Here is a 17,826-nt window from a genome sequence, read left to right as displayed (position 1 = left end):
CCAAAGGGCAGTTTCAGGTGTACTCTCCAGTCCAACTCGTGAATCTAGGCATTTTGAGGCAATGTTACAACTGCCTCATGTACACAGACCACCCTCTCCTCCTACCACCAAACACTAATATATGCGAGAGATGCAATTATACAGCCAAACTGGAGGCAAAGCTCTCACAACCCAAGACTGGAACTGACAGTCAAGAGGAGAAGGAAAATACTTGCAACACACCACCAGTCTCATATAGACCTACTAAACCAACACTGGCAAATAACACACATAAATACACGAAAACATACTCAGAGGTTCTAATTAAAAATCTGCAAAAGCAACAGAGACCTCCAAAGCAGACACCCAAGCAACCTCCACACCCCATCACAAACCATGAAACACATACTTCACATAATCAGAGTGCCACGCAATCACAGCCCTTATGTAAAATAACATATCCAACATACTAGTATTAGGCGACTCTATAGTCAGGCACACTGATGTCCCACTAACTAGGCTGAACAAGGAGAAGGTTACAGTTAGCTGTCAGTCGGGCGCCAGGATCCGCCACATAACACAAGCACTCAGGTCGCTCCAGAACAAGTACAAATACAACTCTGTCATTGTCCATGTTGGTGTGAATGACCTGAGACGTACCTCCCTGGACTACATGAAAAGAGATATGGAAGAACTCTCTGAGCACATAGTCCAGGCTGGTATGACCCTGAGTAGCATCCTGCCCTCACCAAGAATGATGCCACAGTATAAAGAAAAAATGATCAATTTCAACAATTGGCAACAAAAGTTTCTGGTGTCATTCAAAGGGGATCCAGTATCTGTCCACCTGGGATGACATGCTCGACAAGCCATGTTGCTTCACAAGAGATGGCTTGTACCTGTCTCCCTTAGGCTTTTGAATACTGGCCAAGGCTTTTGCCACCCCCATAGTGCCTTTTTTAGACAAGGCTCAAAAGACAAACCCACCACTGTAAATAGCACAAGTAACCAAAAACTGAGGGTAATGCTACTCAATGCCAGAAGTGTAAACCTCAAAATGCATGCACTCGAGGCACTCCTCAGTATGGAGAACATCGATATCTGTGCAGTAACAGAAACCTGGTTTAAGGCTCCAGAGATCACCCCAGCACTACCAGGCTATAACTCATACCATAATTTTCGTCCACAGAACCTGGACCGAAACACAAAAGGCGGGGGTGTATCCATATTCATCAAGGATACCCACACCTCCTGGTTAGTGGCACAGCACAATGCCTCAGAGATCATCCATGTGCAACTAACAACGGGCAAAACTGAAATTCAAATTGTAGCTTGCTACAGATCACCCACCATGACCCAGGACCCCCACTCCACATTTCTGGAGACACTGGAAAATATGAAGGTCCTACCAAATGCCCTAATATTGGGTGATTTCAATTACCCAAACATTAACTGGGAGAACTACTCAAGTACTAGCTCCCTTGCCCAACGCTTCCTAGAATTTATAAACTCGAATGCCCTGGATCAACTGGTCAACATCCCCACTAGAGGTGACAACATATTGGACCTGGTCATCACCAACATGGGCGACCGGTGTTCTAGACCGGAGGTCAGCCCCTTGCTGGTTAGATCAGACCATAGACTAATCACTCTGGATATCCACATTCTGCCCCCACCCCCAGTCAAGGAAACCACTGTGAAAAACTTTTCAAAAGCAAACTTCACATTACTTAAGACCGAGGTGGAAAGGTTCACAGCCCCCATGCTAAAGGACAACACTGTCCAAGCTGCTGAATCCCTTACAAAGGCACTCTATGAGCACCTTCAAGAATGCATGGATCATGCTGTCCCAAGCAAAACCAAGACTCACTCCTCCAAGAAAAGGAAACCAGTCTGGTGGACCCCTGCCATAAACAAGCTATACAATAGAAGGAGGAAACTAGTACAGAAAGAGTAAAATTCCAAGAAGGAAAGACATCCCTGATCAGTATCAGTAGCAAGAAACTACGATCCCTCATAAAATCATCTAAGGCTAGCTTCGAAAGAAAAATTGCCAAGGACTCCAAAGATAACCACAAAGCGTTCTTTAGCTATGTCAAGAGCCTAAGTGGAAACTCTCAGATCTGCTTTGGGTTAATGCAGAATGGCACAAAATACACTGTACTGACATTGCCAACATTCTGGCAGACAGGTTTAGTGCAAACTTCACCCCCCCCCTAACCATACCAGAAGAACGTAGAGCCCCGGCAATCACTGGCACACAGGTTAAAACAGCCCTATCCAAAGCCAAAAGTACAGCTTCAATGGGACCGGACAGTGTCCCAGGCTGTCTTACACGAGCTCCAAAATGAACTAACCCCTCACCTAAAAACACTGTTCAAACTCAGCCTCTCTACAGGCTACATATCCATAGAGTGGCACACAGCTACAGTTATGTTGCTGCACAAAGGTGGAGCCACAATGGACCCTGACTAGCCTGGTCTGCAAGGCAATGGAGTGCAATGGAGTGCATCATCATGGAACTCATTAACAGAGATATTGGGAACTTCCAAACATTGGACCCTACCCAGTTTGGCTTTGTTAAGGGCAGATCATGTCTCCTAAACCTGGTGGACTTCTTTGAGACGGTTACCAAGGCTTTAGACGAGGGAAAGGAGGTCCACACAGCCTACCTAGACCTCGCAAAGGCTTTCGACACCATTCCCCATTCTGGTATTATAGACAAGCTCACCAGTCTGAACATAAACCCCTACGTCACGAGATGGGTTGCCAGTTGGCTCATGGATAGAACCCACACGGTGAGAGTTGCAGGCTCTAGGTCCGACTCTAAACCGGTTACAAGTGGCACCCCCCCAGGGCTCAGTCCTGGGAGCCCTCCTGTTCGGTATATACTTCTCAGAGGTACAGGCAAGCATAGGAGAACTATGGCTGACCAAGTTCACAGACGACTGCAACCTGGAGGCCATAATTGACTCTCCGGCTGATATAGACATCCTCCAGAAGGGTATCACTGAGACGGATACCTGGTGTCAAAATCATGGCCTCAAGCTAAATGCCAAGAAGTGCATAGCCATCCAATTTGGAAAAAACAAAGTGCCCGCGAACTACCACATACGTGGTAGTCCCCTAAATACAGAAAATGTAATAAGGGCTCTAGGGACCCAAGTAGATAGTAATCTCTCCTTTGATAATCATATTGCCAAGGTGGTTAGAAAATCCTTCTATGTGGCCCACCTAATCACAAAAGGGTTCGCATCTAGAACAAAAGAGGTTATTGTGCCCCACTACTCATCACTCATCAGACCCATCATAGAGTACAACGCCCCATTTGGGATGTACCTTACAAGACACCTGCAACAGCTGGAAAGACCACAGAAGTACCTCACCAAGAGGATTACTGGCCTCAAACAGATGCCCTATGCAGCCCGACTGAAGAAACTCCAGCTGTACTCGGTTGCATACTGCTTAGTCAGAGGTGATCTCTGCCTGACATAAAAAGGCCATGTCCAACCCAGAATTGATGGACATGCTCCACATAAAAAAAATAAATCCCCAAGAGCCACATGCTGTAAGGATCTAAACCTCACCACAATGATAAATAGGATGTGCTGGAGGGATAGATTCCTGTCCCAGACTCCCTGTGCTTTGGAACAGGATTCCAGTTTACATTGGACAAAGACCCTCACTAACATGGATGGGAAACAGAAAATTTACCCCGGGGATCACTGCAATGGCTCTGCTGGACAGAGGCAGAGGGAACTAATGGCTCTGCTGGACAGAGGCACAGGGAACTAATCTAAGGGGGCGACAAAAGCCAACACATTCTGGCTAGGCTTTTAGATACCCTCGGGCAGATAGCCTAGTACTTACCTATGACCCTTTTTCCATTGTCCCCTTGAGGGGCCCTCTGGAATGTAGGCTGTGACAGATCAGCTCAGAAGTTTCTCAGTTAGACACCTTGTCCTTCTGCAAATGGGTCAGTCATTAGTTTGTAGAGTTTCAGGTAAGATTAAGGTTATGAACTGATTACAAAAGTCTTTCTCTGACACAGGGTTTGATTCCATCAGTTTCCGTTTGCTTACAGTTTCACTGAACAAGTTACTTAAGACCGGTTTCCAGGGAAGGGAAATTGGGCTCGTCTCCTCAATGGTCTCCTGATCTGCATGTGTAAGTAACCACCATGACCCTAACCTAAAATCTAATACAAACCTGGCTTTGTAGTCCTGCATCTCTCTTTTTGAAATGACCACTGAGACTCTGGAATCTACACAAGTCTAGTGTAGTGCTGAGGATGCTACACACAACATTTCATTTGCATAATCACTATTATTGTGTTCAACTTCTTAATCATTATTTCATTTTGTAAATCTGTTTGTTTATGGTTTTGTTATGTCTTGCTTATACTTGAGTTGGCCACTCACAACTAGTGTAATAAGTACCACTAGAACAGACAAAGCAACCAGAAAATACAGTATCATTGAATGGATACTTATCAGTGACACCACGCAATGTCCTACAAATGGGGATGCTCCCTGATTCTCTTAGTGGTCATCATCCCAGTTATCTTAACTAGGATAACATAAGCTTAAAAGGATCATTACATACAACTGGATACACAGTAAAAGGCTATTCAGTAATGAAACCTTCAGAAACTTATTAAAACAATGTAATTGGCATCCGTTAAAAACTCTGTCACTGAATGATGCCGTAGATTATTTCAATCACTCATTTTTATCCATACTTATCTCAATTGCCCCTGCACAAAAATAAATAAAAGTATCAGTTGCCCATGGATGATTATAGAGATAAACTAATGACTAAAAGAGAAGTAGCATGGAAACACTGGAAGGGTTCCCAAACAGACCAGACAATCTTTCACCTCACTTAGGAATGAAGTTAAAATATTGATCAGAACTACCAAACTAGTCAGCTTTCACCGACTACAGTGTAGTAGCTGAACAAACTAAGCAATACCGGGTGCACATTAACATGCTGATAAAACCAGGTAAATCAAACACCCCCACTCCTCTCCCTAAGGAAACAAACAACAACATGGCATCTCTCTTTAAAAAAACATTTCATTGACACAGCAAATTTTGTCTGTATACATCACATGGCACTCCTAATGAGATTGTTGATATTTGTTGCGGATCATAAAACTTAACAGCCAATTTCTGTCTTTATAATAAAAACTACTTCAGTAACTGAAGCCCGTTTTTCTTGCCTCTGGCTTAATCCGTTCAGAGTACCTTCTGCATGCCTCAGAATATGTAGAATGTCGTGTTTACTATTCTCATCAACAGACCTATCACTGAGTTCGTTGTTTCTCTATTATAGAAGAAATCCTATATCATACCAGTCCAGAAAGATGGAACTTTTAGTAATCCGTCAAACTACAGTCCTATTGCCATCTTATCACCATTGTCAGATATACTTGAAAAATGTGCACAAAAACAAGTAATGCATCACTGTCTATCTAACAATATCTTATCCCCAACTCAGCATGGTTTCCCCCCCAAGGTTATAGCACTGACGTTTCTTTATTCTACCCAGTACAGCCTTGTTCTTTGATCTTACTAAGGCCTTAGACATTGTATCCCAGTTCTTGAAAGAATGTCATAAATGGACATCAGAAAAAAAATACTGATTCAACAACTACTTATCAAATCATAGTCAGGCAGTCAGATGGGTTCAGACATACTGTGACTTCTTCGTGTTTCACTGTTACAGTCATCACATTTGGGTTATCCCTGCCATGGCAGCCCTCAGTCGGCCTGAATACCAGAGGCTTAGTATTTCTGTGTTGTTTGCTGTCGCTTCAAGACTGACATCAGGTTGTCAGTGGTATAAAAACAGCCAGCTGACACCATTACATCAGTCTTTCTTGCCAAGGAGCCCAAAGCAGAAGCAGTTTGCATGAGTGCCGGTCAGCTGCTACCTGAGTTGTTCGTTTCCAATTTGAAGTTGAAGTCATCTAAAGCTAAGTACCCATTGGGGATTCTTTTTTCTTGCTCTAACCGATGTGAGAAAAAGTTAACAATTGTCTCGCCCGTGGAAAGCAAATACCACACCGAGACTTTCATTCCTACTGCATCACTTGTTTAGGCCCAGACCACGACATCCCCCGCTGTCGCTTTTGTGCTTTGTTCAAGCCAGAACTATACGTCATCGGGCCCTTATTGTAGGTATTTATTTTCGCTCTCAGTCCTCGACTTCTGATATGGCGTCATTAAGCCATCCAACAACTGATCTTCCGAAAAAAAACGTAAGGATAAAGACAGAGACAGACCGCACAGGTGCAAAACTGCCGACGATGCTTCCATCAAGCTAGTCACCAGTTCTCCAGTCCTCAGTGAGGTGCTTTCGCAGCCCCTAATGCCCACTTCTGTGGATTCACAGGCCGCTAACGAGACCCTTTCGGAGTCTGGTATGCCACGAGACTCCTCTTTGACTAAGGATCCTGCGGATGTGTCTATCTTGGATGGGTCCGGAGCCTCTGAGCAGGCACCGGCAACCGAGGAAGTACTTTGCATTATCGATGCTTGACACAAACTGACGACTTCTTTCGCATCTTCAGTTCTTTCGAAAACCAAGTTTCTAAGGCCGAGGGTACGAACCACACCCAAAAAAACGACGACCCAAGCTCAGCCCTCTGCTTCCTTGCCTCAGTCTCAAAGGCTTAAAATGGCAGAAGACCTTATAATGCTTATCAGGGGAAGTCAGGCTACCCCTTCCAAAAGAAAAAGAGACTTGTCCCCAGTAGTTTTATCTGAACAGGAGTCCGATGACTTTGATGCATCTGAATATGAAGATATGCAACCCCTCTCTGCTTATGAGGATTCTGCTGCAGAGGAATCCCTTCAGTCTCTCCACCCAAGGATTTTTCCTTTGGGGAAACCCTTCATACTTTAAGGGAGCATTTTTAATGGGAATGTCAGGACTATCCTCAGTCAAAAAAGAGACTCAGGGAATTCTAAGATCTTCCACAGCACAGACCTTTGGCCATTCCTCCTATCCTAGATGTTGTGGATGATGTTTTTATGGAATCCAGTCTGACCCTGACACCCTCCCTCTGCTCCCAGGAAACCTTTTCATGTACTATAGAGTCCCTGACTCTCACATATTTCTTTTCAAAAATCCTACTGCTGACCCTGAGGTCATCTTTCAAGGACCTAAAGGAATCAAAACAACTTCAGGTAAGAATCCCACCCCCTCAGATAGCGATTCCCGAACATTAGACAGATGGGGTAAAAAAGTATACACCTCTGCTACTCTTGGTATTAGAGCATTGAATTGTCAGATCCATATGCTGAAATATCTGCAACATACCATGGAACTCCTCAAACAAAAAATATATTTTTTTCCCTGCTTGTACAGAAAATAAAGAGCTACAAGAGTTAATGCATTCTGCAAGTCAAGTAACTAAGCACACCTTACAATGTGGTTTTGATGCCTTAGAAACTTCTTGCAGGACAGCAGGCACTGGTTCTGTACTTAGAAGACATGCTTAGTTTAAGGAACAGACCTTGCCAGACCATGTCAAATCCAAATTATTGGACGCACCCTTGCACAAAGACAACTTATTTGGCACCAAGGCAGAAGACGTCCTAAAAAGGATGGAAGAAAAAGCAAAATCTATGCAGATAGACTTTTTACAGGTTCAGCCACCGAGGTTCAGTAGGCACTGCCCCCCCCCGGTCAGCTCAGCCCAGACCCAGAAGAAGCAGACCCCCCAGACAACAGCCCCAGAGAATGCAGAAATCTAAGTAATGGAGTTCCTCTTCTTCAAAACCAGGGAGTGGAAAGCCACCCCCTTATGGTAAGAGTTCACAGTGACTTTACACTTCCATCCCCTCCCTCTGCCCACCTGTACTTGCTCCTAGAAGGAAAACTCTCTTTCCATGCAACCAACTGGGCCACCATTACCAACAACTGCTGGGTCCTCAACATAGTGTCCCAGGGATACAGATTTTATTTTCACAGTCTGCCAACCCTAAAAGGGTTCCCAGATCTTCCCCCAAACCAGCGGGCAGAGGCCAAAAAGCAAGTCCTTTCCCTCATCTCTGTGAGGCCAATAGAGCATGTTCCTGCAGAACAAATAGGCCAAGGTTTCTATTCCAGACTCTTCCTGGTACCCAGAAAAGAGGGCACATGGCACAAGGATAGAGCATCCACTTTCCAAGGATTCAGCCTTGGGAATCAACCCAAATGTGATGACTGCAACAGTGAAACATAAAGAACATAGTACAGTTGTGTACACTTACCATAAATGTAGATGTTCGAGTGTATTAACTGTTGCAGTCCAGGTTACCCTCCCTCCATTCCCCATGTCTCTGTCTCTCTCTCTCCTTACAAGGAATTTTTGGTATTTACTTTCTACTGGTGGTGTTCTTCCACCATAACCTAGTTCCTTATTGGGGGCTCCTGACAGTTAGGGCAAGAAAAACTGATGCAATGGCGTTGGCTGCCTGTATTTATACCACTGACGACCTGACGTCAGTCCTGGAGCGACAGCAACTGACACAGAAATACTAAGCCTCTGGTATTCGGGCCGACTGAGGGCTACCCTGGCAAGGATAACCCAAATGTGATGACTGCAACAGTGAATACACTCGAACATCTGCATTTATGGTAAGTGTACACAACTGTACTTTCTCAAGGCTTTATAGTTGGAACTTTCCTATTCTCCATCTTCATTAGTGACATGCATAGTAAAATACCGAACTTCACTTTTAATACAGTCTGCTGATAACTCTGGCATAATCTACTCAGAAAACACCCTGAGCCAACTATAGCACACTACACAACAAACTGTCTAGAACTTAGAACAATGGGTCAGTGACTCCCGACTTCTCTTAAATCTGAGTAAAGGAAAATTAGTACCATTTACTTCTGGCAACATCTCAATGATGTCACAAAATAATACCTAAATAGAACAAGCCCCACAAGCTAAATTCCTTGGAGTAATCATGGATCAAGGACTTACTTTTGACAAACACATTGACTATGTGACAGCTGCTACTAATAAAAATGGGAATGCTGTACAGATCTAAATGGTGCCAACCTTATAAATCGGTCAAGTATACAGCACAAGCACTTTAATTAGCTTACCTTATTGTACTTGTTTTCACTATTTGCCAACATACCTAAGATATACCTCCATAAGTTAGAACAAACCTACAACAAAGTTGCCAGATTTGAATTTAGTATTAAATATAAAACACACCATTGTACAGCTCCCCCCTGCAAAAAAAAATAAATAAATAATACATCACCAGTTCACTCTGAATGTACTGCGGTGGTGGTGCTGCGGTAGCGTTGTTGCCTCATAGCAAGACGTTGTCCCATTCGATTCTCAGCTAGAGCGTCTTCTGTGTGGAGGCATACATGAATGGGGCATGCCTTCGTTGAAGGTTGTGCGTCAGGGCTGGTAACCCGGTACGTAAAAATCCACTACCAATCATTAGCGCACCGGAGTTCCGCTGTGGCGACCCCTAACCGGGAAAAGCCAAAAGACACAAACAAACCAGTTCACTCTGAATTAACAAAAACTTACACATGCAATTCTATATCAACCAAATAAATGCCCATCTGTATGCTCATAGTTGAAAACAGTGTTAAACCTAAGAACCTGCACTCATAAACACAAAGTCTTTACCAAGTAGATCAATCCACTAGTCGTAACAGGCATGGTGACTCACCATACTCTCTGTGCACAGCCAAAGTTTTGAAGTCTATCCCACCTGACATTAAGAAGTGAAGACAAACCAGCATACAATCATAGATAAGATAAAAAATACCTTACCAATAACTGTTACTCTACCTGGCTCAATATCTCTTCTTTTACCTTCTTATACCTTAATTTGCATATCTCCTGTTTCCATCTTCCGTATAAGCTAGTATTCCTATCTCTTGCTTCTCCTTAAACATTTATTTATTTTATTTTACATTTGTTTACTAGAAAAGTCTGACTGGGCAAGGTTGCCCATTTTCAGTGGAGGCCCGAGGAGAAAAGCTCCATCCATACATTGTTAAACCATCAATGTGCAACATTTTAGAAAAGAAGTACACAAAATTTATTAGACAGTAAACATTTTCCAACCTTAGTCATGTTACATCTGTACCTGCAATGTATAATTGAGTATGGAATGTCAATTTATGGTCCTATTAAACTTTTTTTTTAATTGTCAGACAAACTGTGCGCTGTTATCCCAAATACTGATTGTCAGTTTAATTATATTTCACTGTATTATATATATTGGAATTTTCCCATGGAGCTTTTTTCCCTGGGCCACCACTGAAAATGGGCTTCTGGTCAGTTGTTCAGTCACAGTTGACAAATGTAAAATAAAATAAAGTACCCTTTTCTTCCTTGCCCCATATCCTTCATTGACAGTCCTCTTTGCAGTTTTCTTTCGAGACAGACATTACACTTAACAGGGTGAGCATCCGCCCAATTATTTATTTATTTATTTTATTTTATTTTATTTATTTATTTATTTATTTATTTTTTTTTGCAGTTGCTGGGTTTATGTTTACAGAACTAGTGTCATCATGCAAGTTAGATAGATCATCATCATCCTCAACCCCCTTTTTTCCCGTTTTCTACATGTGGTCAGGGTGCCGTGTCACTTGTTGCCAGTCTCTTCCTATTCAGTGCCACTCTCCTACCGTTTTTGACACTCACACCTGACTGTCACAGGTCTTCTCTCACATGATCCGTCCACTTCTTTGCTGGATGCCGTAGTTTCCTCTTGCCTTCTTGTTGTCTGTCCCAAATCTTTTTCTGGAAATTGTCTTCTTCATCCCCGCATAATGTGCCCAAACCACCATAATCTGTCCTCTGACCTGCTCTATAACTGGAGCTACTTTAGCTTCTGCTCTTATGTCATCATTGCTTTGTCTCTCTCACAGTGTGCATCCTACCACCTATCTCAGGCACCTCATCTCCATCACCTCTAGCTTCCTGAACTTCTGTGCCTTTACTGCCCAGGTTTCTGTACTATACAGTAGTACTGGTCGCAACACTGTTTTGTACATCTTAGGGTTTAGCTTCTTTGGCATTCTTCTGCCATACACTATCCCTGACACTCTGTGCCAGTTGGCTGCAGCCCCTCTGATTATAGCTTTGGCCTCCTCATTCAAACTACACTTCTCCTCAACCTCCCCTCCCAAATACTTGAAGCTGTTAATCTGTTCCACTGTTTTTCCCTTCAGTCTGAATTTTCAGCTTCTTCTGATCTTCCCCATTTGCTGCCATTACAACTGTCTTATCTGTACACAGTTTCATCCCATATGCCTCCAGTTTTTCATTCCATTCTCCTAGCCTTTGCTGACGCTGTTGCTGAGAGTCTGCCTGTAATGCCGCATAGTCTGCATACAGCAGCTTTGTTGCCCTATCCCCTGCAGCTTGTTTGCTAATGTAGTCATTCGCCAGTATGAACAGCAGTGAGCTCAGAACTGATCCCTGATGCACATTCACTCCCACTGGAAATCCCTTGGTGAAACCAAACACTATTCGTAGTTGAGTCACTGGGTCCTTTGTACATAGCTTGCACTGATTCAACCAATGTTTCTGGGACAACAAACCAGTGCATGACTGCCCAAATCAGCTTTCTTGGGACCTTGTCACATGCTTTCTCCAAGTCTAGAAATGCTCAGTTGGACTCTTTCCTCACTTCTAGCTTCTCAAATATCTGTCTCACTGCAAAACATTGGGTCAGTTGAGCTACATCCTGATCTGAATCCAAACTCTCCATTTCCCATCTTGCTTTCTACTTACTACTCTGCATATTCATTTATCAGTCACCCTCTCCAGAACTTTCATGCAATTTGACAGGAGTGTGATATCTCTGTACTGCCCATAGTTGTGAATGTCCCCTTTGTTCATGAGCATTGGCACTACTGTGCTTATTCTCCAGTCATCTGGGTTTTGTCTTTCTCACCATACTGCTATGAGTACCCTGAAATGCCATTTTTCCCCTGTCTTACCCGACATCTTGATCATGTCTTCTGTGACCTCATCTGAGCCTGCTGCTTTCCCTGACTTCTTTTTTCCTTAAGGCTGTTCTTACTTCTTGTAGAGCGGGCTCTTCCTCTTCTCTCACTGTAGGCTGTGTCTGGGGCAGTACAGCTTCTGTGGGGATTTCTTCATTCAGTAACTGCTGGAAGTACTCCTTCCATCTGCCTTTGATGTCCTGTGGACATCAGGTTGTTGCTGGCATCGCTTATGAAAGGTGTCTGACTGTCTTCTTTATCTTTCTGTCTTTGCTTTGCAATTTAATAGATTTTCTTTGTGCTGTCTACCGACTTATTTTCCAGAAGATGGTAGAGTGCCTCTGATGCCTTGTTCTTTACTATTGCAACTCCTGTTTTAGGCTCTTTGTTAGCCAACCACTGTTACTTCCTAGCCTGGTCTGTCTTTTCTATTTCTGCCTTTCTCCTGCAGTCCTCCTTTCTTTTGATGAATTCCTGGGCTTCTGTATTCCACCACCAGCTTTCATTATGTACCTTATTTTCATATCTGGATCAGCAGAGTATCTGTTCTGTAGCTCTTACACATGCTGTTTTGAGGTGCTGCCACTCTTCTTCAGCTCCACCTATTTCCTCTTTTTCTTGAGGTGCTATAGCCCTGAGTAATTCTTTGAAGTGTTGTGTTTTCTCCCCAGTCAGCTTCCAGGTCTTCGGACTGGTCTCTGTTGACCTTGGAACCTTTTCTAACCACTGCTTGCAGCTGATTGACAAACAGTGGTTCATGCTGTGGGCTGACTGTTTCACTGGGATGGTTCTACCCCAGTGCCCTTTTTTTACTAGGTGGAAGTCCACCTGAGTTGCATGTTGGACACTTTTGTATGTATTCTTATTATTTCTCTTTCTGAACCACAAGTTGGACAGAAGACTAGAATGACCTTTCCTTCTTTATTATGCTGTGGGGCATAGGCAGAGATTAAATATTGCTGTATCATTACACTGGAGTCTGATTGCCTTGAGTCTGTCACTGATTCTGATGACATCCCTCACTGTCTTCTGAAGTTTCTCACACTGAAGCTTCTCTTTTCTGAAGCTTCTCCCTCACCGTTTCTAGCCTGTGCACCACTTGAGGTAGACTATGGATCCCAAGCCAAGTGGCTTTGCTATGCTGCCTTTCTTATCTTGGATAGCTAGGACATCTAGCCTTCCCCTTACCATCCACTACCATGTCTTGGACTGTCAGTGCTCCTGCACTGAGTGCGGCGATTCTTAGTTTGTGGTTGGTTGGTTTTACGTCCAGCTTTCACTCAACAGAGCTAATGTTCTTCGTGTTTCACTGTTGCAGTCATCACATTTGGGTTATCCTGCCAGAGGTAGCCCTCAGTCGGCCCGAATACCAGAGGCTTAGTATTTCTGCGTCAGTTGCTGTTGCTCCAGGGCTGACGTCAGGTCATTAGTGGTATAAAATCAGGCAGCCGCCGCCATTACACCAGTCTTTCTTGCCATGGAGCCCAAAGCAGAAGCAGCTGGCACAAGTGCTGGTCAGCCGCTACCTGAGTTTTCATTTCTGAATTGAAGTTGAAGTCTTCTAAAGCTAAGTACCCCATTGGGGATCCTTTTTTCTTGCTCTAACCAATGTCAGAAAAAGTTAACAATTGTCTCACCTGTGAAAAGCAAATACCACACAGAGGCTTCCATTCTTACTGCATCACCTGTTTAGGCCCAGACCACAATGTCCCTCGCTGTCGCTTTTGTGCTTTGTTCAACACCAGAACTACACGTAGTCGGGCCCTTATTGTAGCTAGATATTTTCGCTCTCAGTCCTCAAATTCTGATATGGCTTCGGTAAGCCATCCGACTACCAATCCTCCAAAAAAACATAATGATAAAGACGGAGACAGACCACACAGGTCCAAAACTGCTGATGACGCTTCCGCTAAGCTAGTCGTCAGTTCTCCGGTCCTCAGTGAGGTGTTTTGCAACCCCTGATGCCCACTTCTGTGGATTCGCAGGCTGCTACCGAGACCCTTTTGGAGTCCGGTATGCTGCAAGACTCTTCTTCAACTAAGGATCCTGCAGGTGACTCTACCTTGGATGGGTCCGGAGCCACTGAGCAGGCACCGGCTTCTGAGGAAGTACTTTGCACTACCGATACTCGACACAGACTGACGACTTCTTTTGCGTCTTCAGTTCTTTCTAAAACTATTGAGTTTCTTAGGGCCAGGGTATGAACAATGCCAAAAAAATGAGAACCCAAGCTCAGGCACCTGCTTCCTTGCCTCAATCTTAAATGCTTAAAATGGTGGAAGACCTTATTATGCTTATTAGGGGAAGCCAGGCTACCCCTTCCAAAAGAAAAAGAGACTTGTCCCCAGTAGTTTTATCTGAACAGGAGTCCGATGATTCTGATGCAGAGGAATCCATTCCTTCTGCCTCTCCACCCGAGGATTTTTCATTTGGGGAAATCCTTCATACTTTAAGGGATCATTTCCAATGGGAATGTCAAGACTCTCCTCAGTTAAAAAGAGACTTGGGGAATTCTTAGATTTACCACAGCCCAAACTGTTGGCCATTCCTCCTGTCCTGGATGTTGTGGATGATGTTTTTATGGAATCCAGTTTGTCTCCTTACACCCTTCCTCCTGCTCCCAGGAAGCCTGACAGGTACTACAGAGCTCCTGACTCTAACAAATTCCTTTTCAAAAATCCTACTGCTGACCCAGAGGTCATCTCTCAAGGACCTAAAGGAATTAAAGCAATCTCAGCTAAGAATCCCACCCCCTCAGACAGGGATTCCTGAGCTTTAGACAGATGGGGTAAAAAGTATACACCTCTTCTACTCTTGCTATTAGAGCATTAAATTGTCAGTTCCACATGCTGAAATATCAGCAGCATACCATGGAACTCCTCAAACAAAAAAATATCTTCCTTTCCTGCTTGTGCAGAAAATAACAAATGACAAGAGCTTATGCATTCTGCAAGTCAAGTTACTAAGCACACCTTGCAATGTGGCTTTGATGCCCTAGAAGCATCTTGCAGGGCAGCAGTCACTGGTTCTGTCCTTAGAAGGCATGCTTGGCTTAAGGAACAGACCTTGCCAGGCCATGTCAAATCCAAATTATTGGACGCACCAAGGCAGAAGAGGTCTTAAAAAAGATGGAAGAAAAAGCTAAATCTATGCAGACAGTTAAAGACTTCTTACAGGTCCAACCTCCGAGGTTGAGTAGGCATTGCCCCTCCAAGCATTGGTCCTTTTCTGCCCTCTCCAGGCCAGCTCAGCCCAGACCGAGGGGAAGCAGACCCCCCCCCCCCCCCAGACAGCAGCCCCAGGGAATGCAGCGATCTAAGCAATGGAGTTCCTCCTCTTCAAAAACAGGGAGTGCAAAGCCACCCCCCTTATGGTAAGAACTCACAATGACTTTACAGCTCCACCCTTTACCTCTGCCCACCTGCTTGTGCCCCAGGAGGAAAACTCTCCTTCCATGCAAGCAACTGAGCCTCTGTTACCAGTGACCGATGGGTCCTCGACAGTGTCCCAGGGATACAAATTTTATTTCCACACTCTGCCAACCCCAAAAGAGTTCCCAGATCTTCCTCCAAACCAGTGTGTAGAGGCCAAAATGCAAGTCCTTTCCCTGCTCTCTGTCAGGGCAATACAGCATGTTCCTGCAGAACAGATAGGCCAAGGTTTCTATTCCAGACTCTTCCTGGTACCCAGAAAAGAGGGCACCTGGTGCCCAATCCTCAATCTATTCATTCTAAACACCTTTCTGGTGATACTAAAATTCAAAATGCTCACCCTACAGCAGCTTCTTCCTATGCTTTCCAAGAATGCTTGGTTAGCCACCCTACACCTAAAAGAGGCCTACCTATACATCCCAATCAGGGAATCCTGCAGAAAATATCTAAGTTTCAGGGCAGGATGTATGCACTTTCAGTTCTCTGCGTTTCCCTTTGGCTTATCCAGTGCTCCCAGAGTTTTCACAAAATGCCTGGCTCCAGCCATTGCCTTTTGCAGACAAAGAAATATTCAAATTTACCCCTACTTAGACGACTGGCTGATTCATGCAGACAGTCAGGAAAAGCTGTTACAGCACTTGACCTTTGTAAAGGACCTACTGACCTCCTTGGGGTATACTATCAATGAAAAGAAATCAAAACTAGTCCTCGCACAAAAAATTGTACTCCTGGGAGCAAGCCTGGACACAGCATCCCAGATGGCATTCCTTACTCCAGAAAAACAAGCCTACCTGACAGACTACTTCTCTCAACTAGCCACCAGAACCCAATTATCCACAAGGAAAATCCTGCAAGCTCTAGGGTTCATGGCCTCCTGCATTCTACTCATTCCATATGCCAGACTACATATGAGGAAACTACAATGGTACCTAAAAAGCCTTTGGTGCAACACTCTCAAGACCTGGAAACTGTCATACCAATGATACCTTGTCTAAGGAAAGATTTTCTTTGGTGGGCAGCAGCATGCAACCACAACAAGGGACTTCCTTTCTCACAACCCCACGCCACCCAGACTCTCACCACAGATGCATCAGACTATGCCTGGGGTGCACACCTGGATGGCAAGGTGCATTCAGGGCCATTGGAGCCCAAATCAAATACATCTGCACATCAACCAAAAAGAGATGCTAGCTGTTGAGCATGCCCTGACAGCTTTCAGACCCCTACTCTCCCCAGGGCCTCTACTGATCAAAACGGACAACACCACAGTGATGTGGTATATCAACAAGCAGGGAGGGACTCACTCTTAACCTCTCTGCAGGCTCGGCATAACCCTTTGGCACACGGCCTCAACCATGCAACTACACCTGCTAGCACAATTCTTGCCAGGCTCCCTAAACTCTCTGGCAAACAACTTAAGCAGAAACCTGCTAGACCCACACGAGTGGCAGCTAGACCACAGAACCTTCACCCTGGTAATCCAGAAATGGGGCACCCCGAAGGTGGACCTCTTTGCCTCTCACTCCAATCATCAGCTCAGCAAATTCTGCACCAGGGAACATTACAGCAAGGCCTGGAAAGTGGATGCTCTATCCATCCAGTGGGTAAACCTCTCGGTCTATGCATTTCCCCCTCTACCACTCATTTCAAGGGTGCTGCTCAAAATAAGGGAGGAAAAAACGAGGGCAGTCCTGATTGCCCCAGACTGGCCACGCCAGCACTGGTACCCACTGCTGTGCAGCCTGTCACCCCTGCCACCATGGCACCTACCTCAGATCCCAACACTCCTGACCCAGAAGAGTGAAGAATTCATGCATCCCCAATTGCAGACCCTCAACCTGGCAGCCTGGCTTCTTACCTGACCTCTCCTCAAGCTGCCAGCCTAAGCAAACCAGTCCTAAATGTTATACATGAGGCCAGATGCTCTCTTCTTACACCCTCTCATCAAACAGTTCCTAAAAGGGGCTAACAAATTAAAGACACCCAGAAGAGCTCCTACCTCAGCTTGGGACCTTAACTTTGTGTTGGAAAAGCTCACCCTACCCCCCTTTGAACCTGCACCTCCAGCAGAGTTAAAAGTCCTCTCTTGGAAGACAGCCTTGCTTCTGGCAATCACTTTAGCTAGGAGAGTGTCAGAGCTACAAGCACTCATGGCTGTAGAGCCCTTCATCATTTTCCATGCTGACAGGGTCTCCCTCAGGACTTTCCCATCCTTCATGCCTAAAGTGGTGTCCAGTGTGGCTCTCAACCAATCCATTCATTTGCCCACTTTTTTCCCTAACCCACAAAACAAGGGGGAAAGGACTCTGCACTCTCTAGATGTGCACAGACAGCTCAGATTTCATCTGGACAGGACTAAATCTTTTAGAAAAACTGATCAATTGCTAGTCACCTTCGCAGCAGGGGCAGAGGGCAAGGC

General features: G+C 44.7%; 1 protein-coding gene across 3 annotated transcripts in view; it reads left to right on the top strand.

Moving 5' to 3' along the window:
• The window catches only part of LOC122807693 (twinfilin-2-like), an 882,928-nt gene that overhangs the window by 634,736 nt on the left and 230,366 nt on the right, over window positions 1–17,826 (top strand). The gene's annotated exons all lie outside the window — the stretch shown is intronic.

Source organism: Protopterus annectens, chromosome 7.part1, assembly GCF_019279795.1.
Source record: "Protopterus annectens isolate FY-2018-M chromosome 7.part1, PAN1.0, whole genome shotgun sequence".
Lineage (NCBI taxonomy): Eukaryota > Metazoa > Chordata > Ceratodontiformes > Protopteridae > Protopterus > Protopterus annectens.
Note: the sequence above shows the minus strand (reverse complement) of the source record. Positions and strands in the feature narration are given on the sequence as shown.